We start from the raw sequence: 21,064 nt of genomic DNA, 5'->3' as shown, positions 1-21,064 counted from the left end.
GTCCTCACCCAATCTTCTCTTGCTTGCAAGAAATGACAGTTTTGTTGAATCTCTGAGAACAAATAGTTCCTCTTCATGTGGCTTGCATTTCAATTAATAAGATTGTTACACAGTTACTTTAGGTTATAACCAACGAATTGCAAACAAAAAAACCCAAGTAGTCTGTATAATATAAAATCACAAATCAGCCAGATTTTCTAAGGGTGAAAATGCAATTCCACAAAATGCTGCTGTTGATGATTTTGAAGATTTGGGAATACAATACATGTAGACAAACTTTACACACTTTATCCTGTTTGTGAAGCCTACCACTGCTGCATATGCAGGAAAATGCCCCCTCAAGGAAGGATTTTCAGTGCATATTTTATTTCTATTTTCTTAAAGTACTCCTATTTTGTTTTTTTTTTTTTTTCATGTGGGCCTTCATGCTGCTCCTCAGTTACAGTATGAATGCTAATGACATGTATATTTCACTTACAAGACTTAAAGGGAAAAAAGTATAAACCTTTATGAATATTTGTGATATACCATATAGAAAAACTGTTGCATGTTATATGAAAAGGCAACTAAGGTGAAGGGATAAACATTAATTCTATTATACTCTCCTAGAAATATAAAAGAAATTGAAGAGGGCTTTTTGTTTTATTTTTTTAAAAGAAGTTGCCATTGAACTCTTGAAATATGTGGTATTTGAAGATCAAATATATCTACTCATCTACGTTTAGATGCAGGACTAACTGATAAATCTACAAAGCACATTCTGGTCATCATTAGGTATTTCGTTCACTTTTGCATCGTTAAGATGTCGAAAAGAAATTAATTCCTGTATTGTAGTCTTCCAAGACACATATTTTCAATAAATATCAATACAACAATCTGTATATTGGCTGTTAAGTGGGTTTAGATTCATTCTTTCCTCTCACTGATTTCTGAAAAGCCTAGGCACTGTGAAAGTAGATACTGAATTTCTGGAAATAAGGAGCAGGGCTTCAGAGTCTGTATCAGTCCTTCGCCAGGTGGTAGAGCAGCTTGCTGCAGCAGTTAAAAGTCAGAGCCATATGGCTCTGATCCACTGCAACTGCTACAATGGAAAGAAAAGTTTGGAAAACAGAAAAAAAGATGAATGAATGAGTGAAGAAGTAGTCAGTTACTTTGATGAATGTGACAAGGGCTGCTCTGAAAAATGAAATAGTCTCAATCTGTAGAGTTTGATAAGCATCTACTTTGAAAAGAATAAACAAACAGTATCTTCCAGCTCCAGAAAGACATTTAGGCAGATGTACCCTTATGCCTGTGTGACTTCTCATCAAAACTGATGGATATGTATGCATAGAGGTTCACATGGCCTGATAGTCCAGGCTATCATAGGGAATAACCCAGCATGGAACGCGTGGAGGCTATGGTCAGGTTCTGTCCCTGGCAGAGGTAATGATGAATAGGAGAACTGAACCAGCTAATCGACTTGTACGTGCTGGTTGGATTCGAAGGAAGTCAAAAGAATTATGCTGATTACACCAAATAAAGATCTAGCTCAAATTCAGTGTTTGTGTTTGAATTTCATATATGGATACAGTTTAATATTAGTATCTTCCTTCTTCCCACCCCTCCCAAGGCTTTTGCAGTTAATAATTTAACAGAAGAGTATCTCTGTGCCATCTTGCACCATTATAACAGTTTTCTGAAAGTCTTGGCAAATAGCTTAAGAGTATCTTGCTTCTTGGATTTATATTATGAAGGATATAGTCTCCTTGACAAAGATGGAAAGTAAGGCTAAAACATTATATAAAGAAAACAACAAAAATTGTCAAAAATACTGCCTGACAAAATGCTAAATTTGCCCCCGTTTTGAGATGAATGTAACTAGACCCTCTAGATCCCCAAGGAAGACTGAAAAGCTTTTAAAATCAGTAAGCCAGGTGTTCTTAGAATAAAGAAGTAGGGTGCCTGTCCTTTAAATCTTAAACTGGCCAGATTAGAGTAAAATGGGCTTATATGCACCTCTTCTCCTACCCACTGTGTCTGCTTGTGGCTCCTGGCCCTGGTTTTAGTCCTTCAGTGCTGCTGCTTTCTGCATTGCAGCAAACTTTGCCCAGCCTTCCTGAGTCTTCTTGAAGGTCAGTCCTTCCTGGGTGCTGGCTGCTGGCGTTGGGCTCCTTGCTACAGCCTCTGCATCAGGTGCTGTCTTTCTCCTTTGACTTTCTTGAGTCCTGCACACCATAGCCTCCTAAAATTTCTCTCAGAGCAGGCTCAATTGCTCTCCAAGGATCCTCTAAACAGTTTCACCCTGTCAGTTACTTCTTCAAAAGATGCAACAGATAAATAAGAACACACTGAGAAGACGACCATCACGCTAGACAGCTTTGTGAACCAAAACTGTATTATGTCGTTACAGTGTCCAACCTACCCTCATTTACTTTCTTACCTATTTTTGACAACAAAACCAAAAGCTGCATAAAATTTAAAAAACACAAGAAGGTAGCATGTTTCTCAAGACCTAGGAGTGGGATTTGAGTCATACATGTATTAATTTTTCTTTTAGAGACTGCATGTGTAAGTTATTTTAACCAACCTAGAGTGCCATGAAAGAGCTTAGAGAGGAGTTTGGTGTTCTCCTAGGTTTCCCCAGTCTTTCAGAGAAGGACTTGGGTATTTGAATATTGACACAGAATTGGTGTCTGAAGTCTAGATCAAAACTGTTTTCTATTTATTTTTTTTGTCTTTCCTTTTCCCTCCTGCCATCTCTTCCATTACAAAAATGATACACCAAAGAAATGTGGTGGTTTGTGTCTGACTGATTAATTCTCTTAAGTGAGTGCAGAATTCTTTAAAATATTTGTATGAGAGAATGTTCAGATTGTTTGCGTTTCCACATTGACTTTCGCTCATGCAGTGAAATATGCTTATGCATCTTAAAATTAATAAATGAAAAGACTAGGATATCTCGAATAATGAAAAGGAGTGGCACAAGAGAGAAAATGTACCTATTTAAGATGTCAAAAGGACACTTATTAGTTTGGATCTGTAGCTGTAACTAATGACCTAGACAATTCATGCACAATACTTCATGGTTACAAGTGTGTTTACCACCAGCAGAGCAGTCATAGGCAACATAGCATGTTTGCTGGTATTCTGACTTCTTTCTCTGGAAATGATCGGACATGGGGCTATGGAATATCAGTCTTTCTTTAAGTTACTTGCTAACCTTGAAGATAAAAATCATACTACATGTTCTTCATTTTTATGACTTTGTCCATGATCATTTAACCCTGCAGTACTTTTTCCAATGCCTTTGGGGAAATCCAGAATAAGATGGTCCTGGATACAGATATTGTTGCCTGGTGAACATGATTTGGTCATCTTTATGCTACTGTAAGTTTTTCTTCTAAACTGGCATACCTGGAAATATATTCAAGGACTACGCAGCACTGACCGTGGAAGTTTGTGGTATTGCAAAAGTATTAAAAACAAAGAGTTTATGGCTACATTTGAAGCAACTGAGAAATCTTTTAAGTGAAAATATTCAGCACTATTGTCTTACAAATTTACAGGAAGAGGGATTTTATATTTTATAGAAATATATTTTGCAAAGACCTAGCAACATCATCAGACATTTAAAGCTCCTAGCTAACAAAAGTACTCGATTGTATTGGATTTTATTATAGTCCCACAGTCATACCAAATTGGTAATTTTACATCCAAGATGTTCAGCAACTCTTGAAGAATTCTCCCTCTTCATAGGAAAAAAAAAAAAAAAAGATGAAGTACTGTATAAAATGAAATGGTTAACATGTAGAAAAGATCAGCATTCCCATATGTGCTATTTCTCCTCTGCCGTGATCCACAAGTGGCAGATTTTAAAAGTTTTATTCCAGGATTTTTAATATGGATAATGAAAAAAAGAAATCCAGAGTTACACAAATTGTGCTTTTTACAAGGTCATCATCTTACTAATACTACCTCATTAAAGTTGTGTTCATTCGACAATTGTAGCTCTTAAATTTGTGGTTTATGCTTTGGTTCAAAGCTTGTACTGCACTAAGTAGGCTAAGATCCCAGTAATTTTAATTAGAGAAAATTTGAATCAAATCTCTTCTATCCAATTGTAGAAATGCTGATTCAACAAGTTCTTAACTGTTGGTTTTGTATTTGCATAATGTGATTGCAAGAAAAAGTGCTTTTTTCTCTATCACAAAAATACTTCAATCAAATTTTTCTACAATGCATCAGGTAGCTATTGGGCCAACATGAGAAAATTTTGATTTTTGGGTACAAAGGTGTTGGAAAGGAAATGTGATAATATGCTGATGATATAATCACTATATTAACCCTATTGACCCTCAGACACAGGAGTAGTTTTGTTCAAATAAGAACTTAATTAAAATACAAAGGCCTGTTTTTTGAGAAAGGGTAGCCACTGGAAAGCATTTGGTGAAACAGGTTCTTTAGGGTCTAAAAGTTGGGGAATATCTAAGCCTCTAATCTTGCTAATGCTTATCTAGGGACTGGTCATGGATCAAAAAATTTGTACCGAATACTCCAGGTACTATGAGATGTTCAAATTAAACAAGGTGCCCAAACAGATAAAATAGTTGCTTTTTTTAATATTTCTTTTTTTCAAATGTTACTTGGTGTCAATTTTATGCTGCTTACATGTCCAGCATTAACATATAATAATGCTAATTGTACACTTATCTTTTCTATTAAGTGTACCAAAAACTTTCCTAGTTTTGTCTGTGTTCTTATAGGAGCTGAGCATCTGATTCTCCATACAGAGATTAAATGAGAAAATATGCCTTGAAGCAGCTTTAATGTACTTTACTTTAGTAATATTTATATTGGTATTATAATTATTATCTCAGTATCAGTAAGTTTGCAGATGACACCAAGTTGGGTGGAAGTGTTGACCTGCTGGAGGGTAGGAAGGCCCTACAGAGGGACCTGGACAGGCTGGATCAATGGCCCGAGGCCAACCGTATGAGATTCAACAAGGCTCAGTGCCGGGTCCTGCACTTGGGTCACAACAACCCCATGCAGTGCTATGGGCTTGGGGAGGAGTGGCTGGAGAGTTGCCTGGCACAAAAGGACCTGGGGGTGTTGGTTGACAGCTGCCTGAACATGAGCCAGCAGTGTGCCCAGGTGGCCAAGAGGGCCAATAGCATCCTGGCTTGTATCAGGAATAGTGTGGCCAGCAGGACCAGGGAGGTGATAGTGCCCCTGTACTCGGCACTGGTGAGGCCGCACCTCGAGTACTGGGTTCAGTTTTGGGCCCCTCACTACAAGAAGGACATCGAGGTGCTGGAGGGTGCCCAAAGAAGAGCAACAAAGCTGGTGAAGGGTCTAGAACCCAAGTCTTAGGAGGAGCAGCTGGGGGAGCTGGGGTTGTTTAGTCTGGAGAAGAGGAGGCTGAGGGGAGACCTTATTGCTCTCTACAACTACCTGAAAGGAGGTTGTAGTGAGGTGGGGGTCAGTCTCTTCTCCCTAGTAACAAGCGATAGGACAAGAAGAAAGAGCCTCAAGCTGCACTAGGGGAGGTTTAGGTTGGGTATTAGGAAAAACTTCTTCACCAAAAGGGCAGTCAGGCATTGGAACAGGCTGCCCCAGGGAAGTGGTTGAGTCCCCATCCCTGGAGGCATTTAAAAGATAGGTAGACGTGGTGCTTGAGGATGTGGTTTAGTGGTGGACTTGGCAGTGCTAGGTTAACGGTTGGACTAGATGATCTTAAGGGTCTTTTCCAACCTAAACGATTCTGTGATTCTACTATGATTATTATGCAATGCTTAATCTTTTCAGTGCAGTGCAACCATTCAATGGTCAAAGGAAAGGGAAGTGGGATGTGTTATCCTGTTGCTATTGTTAGAGAAATAAAATTTATTTCAACTGATACACAGTTGAGGATTGTTGAGGTAAATAACCTATGCCTAATGTTTTAATATTCAACATAGATAAACTGATGTAATGTGAAGGGCACCACAGTGACATCAGTGTGTTATCCAAAATATAATTAGAGAGTAAGTTCCTCCACTTAATGTTTTGTTAAAAACAAGAGAAGGAATATTTGCTTCTTTCTAAGATTTATACAAGCCTTTTCTCTTTCTCCTGAGGTCAGCTGCCTGACTAAATAAATGTACTTTTATAAAGCAAGGTGGCAGCAAGAATCTTCTGACCGAAAAAAATGGTCTACTATGCTCATTTTTCATGAGTGCAGCAAAAAGATGAGATGCTAGCCATGACCACATTCTAGTTCGGTTCCTTCTTTCTATGTATTGTACCCACCTTCACCCAGTAGTACTTATTGCCTGAGTTTGTATTAAAATTATCAAATTTTGTGAAACTCATCAGTGTTTTGTACTGAAGCGTTTTAGCTCAGGTGCTGAAGAAAGCCTCATGGTTAATATAGCTTTCAATAACTCTTTCATCATGTGTAAGATTTAAATCATATATGCCTGGTGATGTATTTGTAGAGGGTAGATTGGATCATCTTTTATGTCCATCTAATGTTCAGTGCATATTCTCTTTTTAAATAAAGTATTTTTTATCTCTGCTAGTCTTGCCGGAAACATAGAAATGTTTTAATAGGAAAGAAACCATGATTAGAAGAGGAAAAGTTTTGAGAATGTTTGGAAGTAGTGTATAAGTAGAAATCATAATAGTACATAAATATAATTGATAATATTACCAGAATCATTTTGATGCAGCACAATATAGAATTAACTAAGAATCCTACTATTGGTAATAGTGGAAATGTGTATTTCAAGGATACAAAAATAATTCTGTTGTTGTGCTAGGAATATGCCATATGGTCAAAATTCTGACTGGGGACTTGGATTCCTAAAGAATTATCCAACTCCAGTTCAACTTGAGAAAGGAAGAAAGGAAGACAGAAAGGAAAGAAAAGAAGACAGAAAGAAAGGAAGAGAGAAAAAAGAGAGAATTTATGAATTTCTGGACAGAAGTCTGTGTGCCTTAACACATACACACAAAATTAGTTACCACTGTAAAAGCATTTTATGCTGCACTTTAAAAAGTAAACCTAAAAAAGTTTGAACTATCTTTGTATTTGGAATACATATATTTATTCTTACACCAGAAGATATGAACACTAAAATATGTGACACTAGCAATCGAGACATATCTGTGAGGAAGCAAGCTGGATGGGAGGGGAAGAAGTGAGGAGGGCTTACTGAAAAGTAAAATGATTCCTCTTTGTATCTCCTATACATGACAGAGAAGACTGGGAACTGTGTTATGAGACGACAACTTGTCTGGGAAGGGCCAGTGGGTATGCAGCAAGCTGGTTGTAACACCTTCATATCACATTTTCGTAGAGGTTATAGTTTTTATATATATATATATATATATATATATATATATATATACACTGACGCTCCTAGGCCACTATTATCCTTAGTGGTTAGTGTTAGTAATCCAACAATGCTGACTTGACAGAACAGAGCTGTATACTGTCCTGGTTATACTGCCCCAAAATGCACAGTCCAAGGCAGTGAGCCACCCAGTACATGCCAGTCCTGCCAGCTTTGTGCCACTAGAGGAAGTATCAAACTGATAGTACAAAAGGTCTGGCATGAGACAGGGAATTTCTCTCTAGGGGACTTCAGAGTCCATTCATTGTTACCTGTAACTTTAACAAAACAACTTTTCTACAGATCTTGTAAAAATGACTGACTACACTATTTTGTTTATCCTGCGTAAGGAGTGCACCTACTGATGACGTGCAAAGGTGGAAAGCAGACTAATACCGCAAAAAAAAATTAATTTGAAATTTGAAAGTAGAAAGGCTTTCACTGCACTTTCTCTTCTCTATTTATTTTGTAGTCAAAGAGAAGTTGCCAGGGAACACATTCTGCCAGGACCCTACATGAATCCGCTCTGACTCTTTTTGGGAGCAAACATAAAACCTTCTTCTGAAAGGCCTTGCTGCTGCAAGCACTATCATTCACTTCAACCTGCAAATTTCAAGCCATCTTCCTTCCCTTTCTCCACCAAATAAATTAACTAAATTAAAAAAAATCTCTAACAAAAGCCTGCTTGAAGTAGAGCTCTTATGTTCAAATTGGGAAAAGCCAGACTGAAATCCAGTATGTGTATCAGCTGTTCCTTTTACATGAAAGGTGGTTCACTGCTGCTGGGATAGTGATACTGGGAATTTTTCATTGATGTTTGTGTTCTTTTTGTGCCATTCTTTTCTACTGACTAAATTTGTATATGCAGAAACCATTAGAATATGAATTCTGAAATTACCCACTGCAGTTATATGCAAAAAGCAAATTTTCAAAAGTCTGATATAGGAGTCCGATATCTGTGCTTTCTTCTGATATAATTAATTTGTGTAAGTGCCAGATGATAACATAATGAAGACATTGACATTGGGGATAATACTCCAGTGGCCAAATTACTTTCAGAATTTTGTCTTGTATAAACTGCTTGAACTCTGGTCCTGGAAGTAGGGTGTTCTTACAAAGAAATATTTTTGCATGTGCCTAGCAATACTAACTCCACCGCAGTGTCAGAACTGCTTTTCAGTGCTCTATAAACAGGTGGAGTTGACAAAGGAAGAAGTAAAGTTAGGTCATCCAGGAAATGGACTAATTCAGTATTGTTTTTTATCAGTTTATTTTGACAGAGATTCTTTAAAAAGTATTTGAACTCCTCTCTGTTGGGTATCTGTTGGAAAAGAAAGGAAGTTATTGTAAAAAAAATCCCTCAAGCTGAGATGAATCCTTCCTGCTTTTTTGATACAGCTGTAATCCTGTAATTCTGCACTAACAGATGTTATGATAGTAATAATGCAAAATACTCAAAATATGTCACATTTGATTTCTTGGAATTTGATAAAGAATGATGGTTCAGATGAATGATTCTATCATAAGGAACATCTAGGTGTGTGGCAAGATTAACCCAGGAAGCAGTGACAAGTACTACCCAACTGACATTGGCTTCCACGTCACAGAGTGTCCTCATCATTTTTCCCAGGTACCCAAGGCCAAAGACAATGAGTAGAGCTCCATGCAGTGCCCATTGATGGTCTTCAGTGGGTATTGAGTCAAATGAGTTCAGTAGGTATAGGGTCATTCCTGTTGCACAGGTCATAGCATGTGAGACTTGTGTGCTCCAAGATTCAATTTGCGAACTGCTTCACTGAGATTTATTTAGTAATAATGTTCTCTTCTCCGAATGAGTATATTGTCTCTTCCAGAAGAGCTTGGAGCTGCAACCTAACCCAAATTATTTTAATCAAGAAATCTCCCTACCCTGCCTATGACTGAACTCTTTAATAAGGAAGAGAAAGCTGAGAATTGGAGATAAGACTGCATACTGGATGAGATTAATCTGATGGGACCCAGAAGGATTTCATTAGCAAACTCTTAAAGCATGTCTTTGCTGCAGTGATAGCTGCTTATAGAATAAAAATCAATGAAGTTTTGAGTGTTGCCAACATGGAGCTTTATGGCACTGCAGCTAATTCTCTAAGTACCCAGGGTTATCTGAGAAGTTTTGGAGCAGACCAGGAACAGCTATTGCTCTGCAGATATACCCTGAAATTGGAAGCTATGACTGGCCACCTGTGTGACAAGAGTTAGGTGCACACCATTTCATCTACCCTCTTTCCCCACTCTCTTCCCACCTTCTCACAGCCAGGTATCTATTGGAAAGAAACCCTGGGGTGCAAGCACAGATCATCCAGACCAAGGTGGCAAGATGGCAACGCTCAGTCCACATCTCACCAAATCTGTAGTTTAGGAGCAGTTGATAGACTATCTGGAAGATATTATGAACTTTAATCATACCTGTGTTTTGATGGAACACTAATAAAGGGTATCTGTTGGTTAGGTTTGCCTTTTCCTGCTTGAATATTTCAGGTACCTAAAAATGGTACAAAGAAGCAAATATCTTGATGAAAAAGGACAAGTATGGTAGCAATGACCATAAACAGGTGTTTGCTTTCCTGCTTTGTTTGTTTAAATAGGCTATAACCTCTCACTGATATTACAATCACTTTTCATTTGTTTATTTAAACACTCATTACTTTTTCATATAGATTTATTTTTCATTTAATATTCAAACTTTCTTAGTATCTGCATAGGCTGAAATGCCTCTTTGTGCAAGTATGTAGCTGAAAATTGGAGCGTTGCTCCATTTTTATATCTAATTGAAAATAAATACATGAAGCTGCCAATTATGCTACGTCTTTTGCCTGATGAAAGGTCATTCGTAATCTTTTTTTATAGTTAATGGAATGCACCATTGTGATTACACTGAAATCTGGATGCCTTCAGAAAGTTTGAAAACTAAACAATTGTATGCGAGATAACAGAGAAAAATAATTTCCTTTGGAGAATGACCTTTCAAAAGTGACTAGTCCACATCTTTTTAGTGATGCTAACATGTCAGCTTCACATTGTGTACAAACCTTCCTGTCTTTGCCATATGCAAATATCCTCACTAAAATGGTAAAAAACGCTACACATCATTGTAATATTTATTTTTTCGCAAATGTTCATCAGATAATAGCTTTTAAGGATCTTTGAATACAGAACACTCTATGTGCTGTCAGCTTAGCCAGTTGATTTTGTTTACAAAATGTCAGCATTTCCTTTTTTCTGAAAAGGACAGCTGATAGTGTCTTCTGAAAAAGGGAACCTCAGGCCAACTCTCAACTTACACCATCAGCAGTGACCTCTATTGCTTTATTCACAATAGCATCAATAACAAAAGGTAATTGTTACATCCATGGGAAAAGGAAAGAAGTACAAGAATGTCAAGATAAGTGAAATAATCTTATACTAGATCTATTATCATTTTGTGATAAAAGATTGTGCTATATTTATCAGTGCAATTTCTTCAGAAATCCTCAAATCCAATTATGATCAAATTATAAGTCAGAATAAAACTGGGGATATGCAACCTTAAGGCCTTTCCTTTAGATGAATGATTTATGGTCACTAAAGCTTACAGTTAGCAAGCATAAAATACAAAAGAAAAATACTTAAGAAAGTATTCATAAATCCCTTTAAAGACTAATCAGCACAGACTCTTCCTTCCCATTTTATAAATAATTTTTACAATGTACTAAATAAATGTTATTTTCAGACCACAGACTGCTTCTCAGAAGTCTTTGCATATGACAAAAAGATAGTAGGAAAAAAATGCACAGGTTTCTATGCAGAAAAGCATTTATGTGCCTATAGAGCAAAACAGTTAAAAACACATGCTGCTACTGAACCTTTTACATGGGATTTATGTCATTGGAATGTATGAGCGAATCAATGATAGAGGAATTACATGGCTAGGTCCAATAAACTTATGCCATATTCTGGCTATCTTTACATCTTTCTAGCTTTTGTTTTCTATTTCACTCTAGAGAGACTATTTTTTGTCTATCATAGACTCATGGATAGAAATCTCTGCTTTTTGGACTTGTGAGCCTGTAAAACGTGATCTAGATAGAGGTAATGCAGCCACAAAGGAAGAAAAATGCATATTGAGCCATTGAAACACAAGCATTGACAAGCTCTATGTACTGAAATTACTTCATGAATTAAAAACTACATAAATGCACACATTGCGTGAAAATAACAGTGTCCTGTAAATAATGCCTTGTATATTGCCTGTTCAATATAGCAGGCATTAGGTGATCATGGTGTTGCATAGCATTGACCTAGACTGAAGGTGCCTTCTGGAACCATGTTGTTTTGTGGTTCCACACGCTTAAGATTTTTATGCAGAGAAACCAGTTTATATTAGCCAAATTTTAATTAATTGCTAGGTGCCAGGTGATCTGTAGGACGGGTTTTGGGTTTAATTGTGACTTATAGTAATCTAGAACTTTTTTAACTGATGCATTATGATAATCTAGAACACACTCATCTTTCATCTCAGCAACATCTTTTCAGTATATGAAATCCTTTCTAAGATTTTGAAACAGAAACCAAAGTATTCTATACCACACTTTGCATCCCTATTATGTTACTTTATAGTCATATCCTGATATAAGAATCCAGCTGCATGCTTTCTTGTTTGAGAAGATTATCTATTTATTTGGGTTCCTTTTGTATATCAACTCTTTTTGTCAACTGTTCCTTCTAGCAGCAGCAGTTCTTCTTTTCCTTTGTTAGTAACACGGAAGTATGAGTCACATTTTAGGAACTCCTGCATTATTTTAATGCTTTTAATTATATTATATGCGTGTCTACCCATTCATATTTTATTTCAATAACTTTCAAGCTCCTTATCCAAGCCCAAAATGATAGTTGTCATAATATTTGACTTCCTGTGATTCTAGTCTCAACATCTACAGGGACAAAGGTACATCCTTCTAATATATTATAATTGGTCCCTTTGCACAATTAATAAGTCAAGTCTTATCAATCAGTGATTTGCTGTTTGTGTAACAAGTGCTGCAGATACTACACAGAGAAAAATCTTCACTGCGAGAGAAACTCTAAAGCCAAGTAAGAAGAATGGCTTATGATATGAGATTTTTCCTCAAGACTTTTGAGGGAAGATCCCATTCACAGAACTGTATTTGACTACAGGGAGTTGATCAGGTGAGCCGCCAGCTGCCGTACAAAAACCAAACAACTATTAGGGCCAATAGGAAGCAAAAGAGTAGTTTCGGAAGCCTATGCTACCCAGCTGCTTTGCATGTTAAGTAGTCAGTGAAAGTACCAGTCATGAATATCTTTGAAAACTTCTCACTACTGCAGATCCAGGATGACTGCTTCCAAGCTAAGAGTGCAGCAGTGGCTGCACTGTATTCTTGATAAAATACATTCTGAGGAAGGCTACTGCAACGGGATGTAATACACAGCCATCTTGAGGTATTTGAGCTGGTCCAAGTTTAAGTCAAAGAGCAGGCATGTGAAGCAGAGGTGGGCAGCTTTATTATTCCCCTCGCCACCTGCAATGCACCACTAGAAGAGCTGAGGTGCTCCTCAGCTGGGCAAAGAGAGTGGGAGGACTGTTGGTGTTGCCCTCCAGAGAGGACAGCAGGGACTCATTCAAGGGAAGTTTCCCTCCCCCCTTTTCCACCACTGAGGATGGATGAGGAGAAGCAGTTTATCCACACCAAATACAGACATGATTCTTCCCTTCTAGCCTACTTCCAGGATAATGCATTTGAGAGCCAGCTAAGACCATCTCATTTGTTCTCTGTTGCTGAACAGCTGGTTGTCAGATGCAGAAACTGACCTTTCTTAGGCACCCCCTGAGAAAAACCCCATAAAAGTAATAACTAAATAAGTCAAGTGAGGTTTGGAATGACTGTATAAATTAGGTGAGCAGAATCTTCCACGATGATTGAAGAAATGGTAGCAATGCAACTGCCTCTTTTACTTCTGCCCTTGAGGTTTCATCTGAAGATGATATATTTCTGAAAGTTGTCACTGCTGAAGGTTTTCAAGTTCTGAACAGGCATTGTGTTATGGCATTCAGCAGGTGGGCTGGGACTGGATTATAGCATTTCTAAGGGTTAAATAGTTGAGGATAGCTTTTAGGAAGGAGGGGGGAGCACAAGCGAAACCAAAAGCATTATGCCAAAACCAACAAATCACATATCCAAATGTTCTGTTTTGTTTTGTGTCCTTTGTATTGCCAAGGACGTTAAGCAGGACAGACACTTAAGAGTTCTTATTCCTGCTGTTTTGTTCTGGAATTCATGATCTTTCTTTGGAGCATCCTAGTAATTATCAGAGCAACTATTTGTTCATATGTCAGATCAGTAAATGAATGAAACATCACTTTCAGTAGACTGAACAAGAAAGAAGCAGGTCTTCTAAATGGTGGTACATAAAATTAAGTTAAAAAAAAAGGCTAATGAATGCTTCGCTTAGAAGAACATACTGATTTGTGTATCTGTAAATTACTGCTTTCCTGTTGGGTTATGGAAGAAAGATAACCATGACAGTGTCAAATAAAATGTAATTTCTGAACAGACATCACACTTTGATTTAGATTTGCAATATCTTTATTTGGAATGTTTTGGGTTTTGTGGTTTTGGTTTTTTTTTTCATATCTGAGATGCTTGTGTAACACCTGAGTATGGAATCCATCTTGGAATCAACACTAATAAATGAGATAATGTTTCCTTCCTGATGAGATAGCATGAACCTTATCATATAAGTATAGAGGGCAAGTTAGACAAACAACATGCAAAAACATGAACGCGTCTTAAGTGACATAGAAACAGGCAGAACTTGAATCTCTCGACTCCCAGTCTAATACATTAGAAATTTACCATCTGAGTGTTTAATACTCAGTTCTCAAGATTTAGAACAACTTGTGGGCTAAACGTCTGGAACAATTTATGTTTCAAACTTAGATTACTGACATAGCAAAGCAACTGCATATCAGCAATAAATTCTTACCTTGTTTTTAAGGGACAAAAAAAGCAAGGTGGTTTTAATTCCATAATATACACTATAACATTAAGCAGGACTGATCATTTAATTAAAAAGGATACAGATTTTTCCAGTGTATTAGAAAGTTAATTTGATCACACAAATAGATAAGCTACATACTTACAGGAGCTAATAATGTGTTTGCTAAAATATTTATGGGGTTAAATTATTCCATAAATTGTATTGTAGTTCACTGAGATTGTTTAATTTTAATATTAATATGGACAAACTATGCCAGAGATGCTAAAGATGTTGAACTTCAAACACATTTCTTGATCATTCTGATTTATCTAAGTGCTTTTTGGTTTAGGGCATGTTCAGTAAAAGATAAAAGGAAAAACTTCTTGATATATTTTAAGGTGATAGGTGAACAAAGTGAAGACCTATATAGAAATAGGTCACAAGCCATCACTCACATATAATAAATATTTTAATTTAGATTGCTGTAAAATGCTGTTTGCAGGAACTTTGCAGAGAACTAGTTCAGGGTAAAATAGCTTTAGAACAGGAAAACTAAAATGATATATTTTCTGGCAGGTTTCTTTGAAAGAAGTGCTTATCACTTTAAATCAAAATGAATTCATTTCTTACAAATCATATAGTGGATGTAAAACCATTCCTCTAACATGTGATCATCCCACACATACTTTAGTTTGTCATTCTTCTCTTTCTTTTTGCAAGTGTTGTTAAAAAATACAAAAGCCTTCACTTGCCAAGATGCATGTGTACTTAGCTATTTACAGCTTTAAATGAGAAAATAAGCCGCCTTAGAATTCTGAAAATGTTGAATTTGTTTTTCCCAGCTGGAGAGCGGGGTTTGCTTCATTTTTACAAATATGTCTATGTCAGAACGTTCTTCAGCTTTATGCCAGGAAACTGTGCTGTGTGTTACGGAGTTCAATGGAAGGAAAGGGGACTGACTCTGCCTTTGGCAACTGCTACATCCACCTGATGATTGAATCAGATGTGGTGATTTTCAAATATGATTATTCCTGTGGAGCGAAAAGGTTGATTAATCCTGAGATTTGTCCATGACTTTTTTTTGTGTATCCCCAACAGTTGCACATGAAAGGTGACCTTCCCTCTGAAATACTTCTGGGGTTGTTATGTGGATTCATATGTGTTCAAGACCTTTGTGCATAGAGAAAATGAGAATTTGTTCTACAATTTGAGTCTTTGGACAGTTGTTTTTCTTTTTAGAATGTCCCACGTATGTGTCCCCTCCAATAAAAATGAGATTCAGAAAACCAGGACATATTAAAGAGGCTGACTGTCTTTCAAAGTGTCCACGTTTATTCCTATTGCTTTCCTTTAAGTATGCAAACATCTTAATAGGGAGCCATGACGAAAGCCAAAAAATGCTTAGTTACAGTTACTTTTCCCATCATCAGTTACTGGCCTTCTTTATCCCACTCTATACCCAAACATATTTGCATTACTTTATTTTGCATTTTTGAAAAGATTACTTTGCATCAGTCTTCTGGTCTATGAGATAGGCTTTACTCTTGAGATATGCATGATCTGACATAATCTAAAGAGATATACCCTTATCCCTTACCTTTGCTGATACAAGATAAATAAATTAACATAGGAAGCTGTGATTTAATCTCTTCAGTTAAAGCCATTTTGGTATAATCTTCTATCTTTGCTTGTTGCACCTTTTCTATACTATAAGAACATTTTAAAATTCTGAAGCTAAACTCCTGTGAAATACATCATGTATCTTTTAAGAGCTTTTAAATAATAACATGAGGAACTTAGTGGCCTCACCTTTCCTGTACCAATAGAATTTTAATAACACAGTGACTTCACTAATAATAAACACAATATTTCAATAACATTTTATAAAATTATTCTTCTTTTCACTTACAAAAGGATCTAGATAATCTTAAAAAATACTGTTGGCAATTTAACAATTAAAAACATATCTAGACATAATTACATACACAGATAGTAACACCTTTCATCAATTTTTTTTTTCCTACTACTAGCACGTTTTTTTCCTTTAATTTCTTCTGTGATTCTGTCTCCACTGGGTCTCTGTATATAACTGTAAGAACTAAGACAACAGAAGTTGTACACTGTGGTATTGCAAGAATGCAGTTTGACCTACTGTTTGTGCACCTAAGACAAAAGTCTAATGTCTACAAAATGGAGGAGGCTCTTGCCATTGGAGAGCTGCAGATGGAACAGGCAGCACACTTTCTTCCACACACATAACAATGAACTTTTCATACTTCTGAGATCATAGACAAGCCATGCTTTATCAGCAGTGCCATATTACTTCTAACCAACAGCAGTTTTCAGTTGTTCCTGAAATTTTGACAACCAAACCCGACATCGGATGGTCTTTCTCTACACTGGGATCAACTAGTAAAATGATGTATCTTACATGTATTTAGTCATCAGAGTAAAGATTAATCTCTTTAAGTCTCTCTCAGGCTTGTTAAATCCTAAGCACTAAAGTGGTCAAACTGATTATCACCTCATCTTTCTACATGTGGAATTATGTGAGACCCTGAGCCAGACCTACTACTGACTGCTGCCAAATGGGGAAGTTTCCTCTTATGCGGCTGCAGGAGCAGCTCCTCCTCCTCCCTCTTTCACATGATGTGGTTCTACCCCTTTTCAGGCTCTACTCAAGATCATCACTGAAAAGATTGATTGCACTAACCCAGCAGAAAACCATCTGAAATTGTCTCATGGAGAGACCTGATATATGTTACAGCTAATGCAAGGTAAACAGAGACAGCATGCAATAGGGAGCAGTGACAAGGTGTTAGATTGGCTCAAGCTGTCTTGTGTAATTTTGTTTTTGAAAGTGAAGTGACACAGCTTTTGTAGCTTGGATATGAAAAGTAATGTTAGTTCTGGTTGGTGGGTTTTTTTGTTTGTTTGGGTTTTGGTTTGTTTTTTTCTTTTTAACTACATGTTAGTGCTAGTACTTCTCATCCATTCAGAGAGCGTACTTTGGGTTTGAAACAATTCAGGGATCCTGGAATTTGGTTGAAAAGAGCTACTAAAATGTTAATGAGTTTTTTTAATGTGATTTTACAACTCCTGTTATCACTTAACCTAAGTTGGCCAAAGCTTTGAGAAAGATATGTCTTGTTCCGTCTCCATTACACTATAAAATGAATTACCGCAGGTCAAAGGGTTGCTAAATATTTTTTAATTTTTTTCATAGAAAATTAAGCAGACTATTTAACCTTTTTGAACAGGGAACACTGATCTATTAGGGAAGACAAATCTGGAGTAATAAAGGATTATGTACAGATTTCCCCTGCCGAATGTATCCTTGCTTTCAGGAAATCGATGATTTTCAAGCTCCAGCAAACTGTTCCCAGTTCCCTGTGATTCCTAAGAAGCTCTTCAAGTGCTATTCAAGGCCTTGTTGGTACAAACATCCTGATGTGACCCTGGTCTACCATTTGGTCTCTGATATCTTCTGCCCCTGAACATCTCTCTCCAGGTTGTCTAGCTGTCAATTTAGAAATATATAGGAATAGATGAGGAGTTAGCTGTGAACAAAATTAAACTTCCAAACACAATATCCATCACATGCACATTGAAATAGCTTGAGCTGTACACATAATTGTCATTTGTTACTGACAGTTGTCACTATGTGCACTTAAAAGCTATATGTATAAAAACTACTTTCTATGTCTATTTTTATGTTCCTGCTGAACTGAAAAAATGACACATTTATTTTGGGGACAAAAAAAAAAATTAACTTCAAAATAAAGGGAACAAAAATCTTCCATAGGTAGAAATTTCCTTCTTTTCTTCTTCCTTCTTTTCTTCTTTTACCCTAAAATAACTATATTATATTTTAAATAGCTTGAAACATACTGTGAATGATTCTTTGTGTCCTTTTTGATGAAACAAATTAAAATTTCACTGGAAAAATCATGCCATGTTTTAGTAAAGAATACAGCAAACACTTTCACTAAAAGGAACATAGAGATCTAGACTAAATATTGACCTAGTTAAACTTGTAATATAAGCCCATGTACATTCACAAAGCACTTAATTCCAGACCCATACATGGGTATTACAGAAAGCACCTGTTTACCTCAGAATCAAAAGCTGCTGTACAACAATTAAAAAAAAAAAGAAAGAAAACATGTCTAACTCGAATAAAACTATAACAAAACAATGGCAATTAAAAAAAAAAACCTTACTGCAAAATAAAGTAGCAAATATAAAGTATTGACAGAAACAGTGAGTGCATACTTTAAAAAAAATTTTTACAAAAGGAGATTTTTTTTTTTAAATGATCCTACAAATATTTATTTTATCAGCAGGGAAAAAAAAACCACAATAAAACCAGCAAAAAAGAAACAGTCTACCTTCCTTCTCATTTTATCTGTGATGACAGCAGTTACTCGGTCTTTTAGAAGAAAAGATCTCCACAAGAATTATTGCGAAGAAGTTAGGGCTTAGTTATCTTAATTTTATCTGAGATCATTGACTTTAATCAAGTTAGTTTCAGGAAAGAGTTCATAATTTCTCTGCTTCCTGCTGGTCGGCTGAACCTTTATTGTCTTTTTTTTTTTTTTTTTTTATGTTAAAAATCAGCTGGAATCCCTTTCTGTGGGTGTACTACTTGATGCTGGGAAGGATTTTGAGAAAATAAGATAAATGTTATTCACATGGAATCTTTGAACTACTTTTTGTCGGGAACAGACTATCGATTGTGTCAACATCCCTCACACTACACGCAAAGATTCAGCATGGAACAACAACTCATTCTGCAGTGAAACACAAGACATGATTGCCCTGAATTGATCTTATTAGCCCAAAAAGCACTACAGCACTTTCCTCAACTGATTTGAGATAGAATTCACCCTAATTGATTTCTAACAATATAAATATATGTTGCTGCCATTTTATTTTATCCTGTTCCAGACACAAACTTCTTTTAACTTCTTGAGCTTTGCAACCAAATACCTACGTAAAAGGTTAATTGGAAGAAAACCCAAGGTCCTATGCTGTTTCAAAACTCCACCTTACTGTAGCTTATAAAGCATGTTTTTAAACACTGAAAGCATGTTTTTAGCACTGAAAGACCTTCTGTATGGAGTTACCTTAAACTAGCACATCAAATCTGCCCACAATTTCTTCCTATGTATTAAATTGAAAACCTATTTAAAGCTAAGTGTTTAAGCTTTAAAATATGAGCTTGTGGATACTATTTTTTTTTTAACTTGATCTGCTATAATCAATTGTTGCATTAAATTGATGGAAACAAATATTGTTTTATAATGGCTACTGATGTTGCTTGTCATGTAAGGCTTATTATCTGTTGAAGTTACAGATCAAATTCTTCTTTCGGCTAAACTGTTGTAAGACCAGCATAGCTTATTAGTTTCTCAGGACTTAATAAGCAATGGCTTTCAGCAAATGCATGTGCATTTGAATAAGATGTTCTTAAATCTGATAGTCAAATTCAACCCTAATGCAAGTTGAATATCTTCTAGTTTATACCGCAATGAATTCAACCATTTCAGCCCATTTTTGAAGACTATCCTTGGGAACTCTTTCATAATATACTGGCTACAATAACTGCATTTGTTGACATTTCTATTAAGTCCTACAGGCTAGATATGCCTTACTCCACTGTGATTCTGGAGGAAATGTGTTGTAGTCAATGGAGATACATGAGTTTACATGGCTGTACAAGGAGAAATGCATTCTATGAGTTAGAGTAGACAAGGATGAATCCACTGTCCTCATTTAAATTGCAGCTTCAACCTGTGCCATTCCCTGAAGTTTCCGGAGGTGGACGAATGGTGCACTAACTCACTATCATCCTGTCAGGTACATCTGTGTGGCTTTTATTAGGTCTGCAATTTAGGTTCGGTATAAAAAGGGCCAGTATCCTGATTTATCACAGTTTTATGACAGTGGTGCTCTCTCTGTGCTGAAGAAAATAGAAAAATGGTTTCCTGGGAGTCCAGCTGCTGAATGAGGCAGATATGTATCTACTGGGATTTCAGGGACGATTCTTTTAGAATATTAGATTTCACCTCATCCTGAGGAATAAATCTGAAATCTTTGCAATATTCTTATTTTCAATTTGCACAATGCCATTTAGGTGCAGTTTCAGACTAATGACACGATAGAAGATGAGTGTAATGCCCCACTGAATAATTGAATTAGGCTTGAAAAAGCATAGGGAGAAGGGAAGATTTTATTTGCAATATATAATCCCAAATACATAAGAGTATTTGTACATAATCAGGAGGCCAGCCTTCTTGAAGAGGCCCAGTCCTGCTGAGGACGGTTCTAGTGTGCAAATGGGAGGGATGGAAGATGGCAGGGAAATGTATAGCATGCTGGACAGTGGAATATATGACTTGTTTGCCTTGAGGAATCAGAGTTTGATCCTCTATGCCAGCGTGCATAGCAGTGGGCTGCGGTGCAAAGACTGGAGGCCCAGGGCTGTCAAGGCAATAGGGCGCCCTTCCTCCCCAACCAGCCCTGTCCTGCAGCCCCCAGTGAGGTGAGCTGGGCTGGGCCAGGGATGGTGACGGGGTTGGCCACAGCTCGGCTATCCCCAGGCACCGCTGCAGGCCCTGAGCCCAGCCAGGAAAGCAGCCCCCAGGCTGGGACAGTGTCAGGTCAGTAAAGAGTCAGACACA

The sequence above is a fragment of the Platalea leucorodia genome (genome assembly GCF_965183815.1).
Source record: "Platalea leucorodia genome assembly, chromosome: 2".
Taxonomy (NCBI): Eukaryota; Metazoa; Chordata; class Aves; order Pelecaniformes; family Threskiornithidae; genus Platalea; species Platalea leucorodia.
This window is presented reverse-complemented; position numbering follows the sequence as displayed.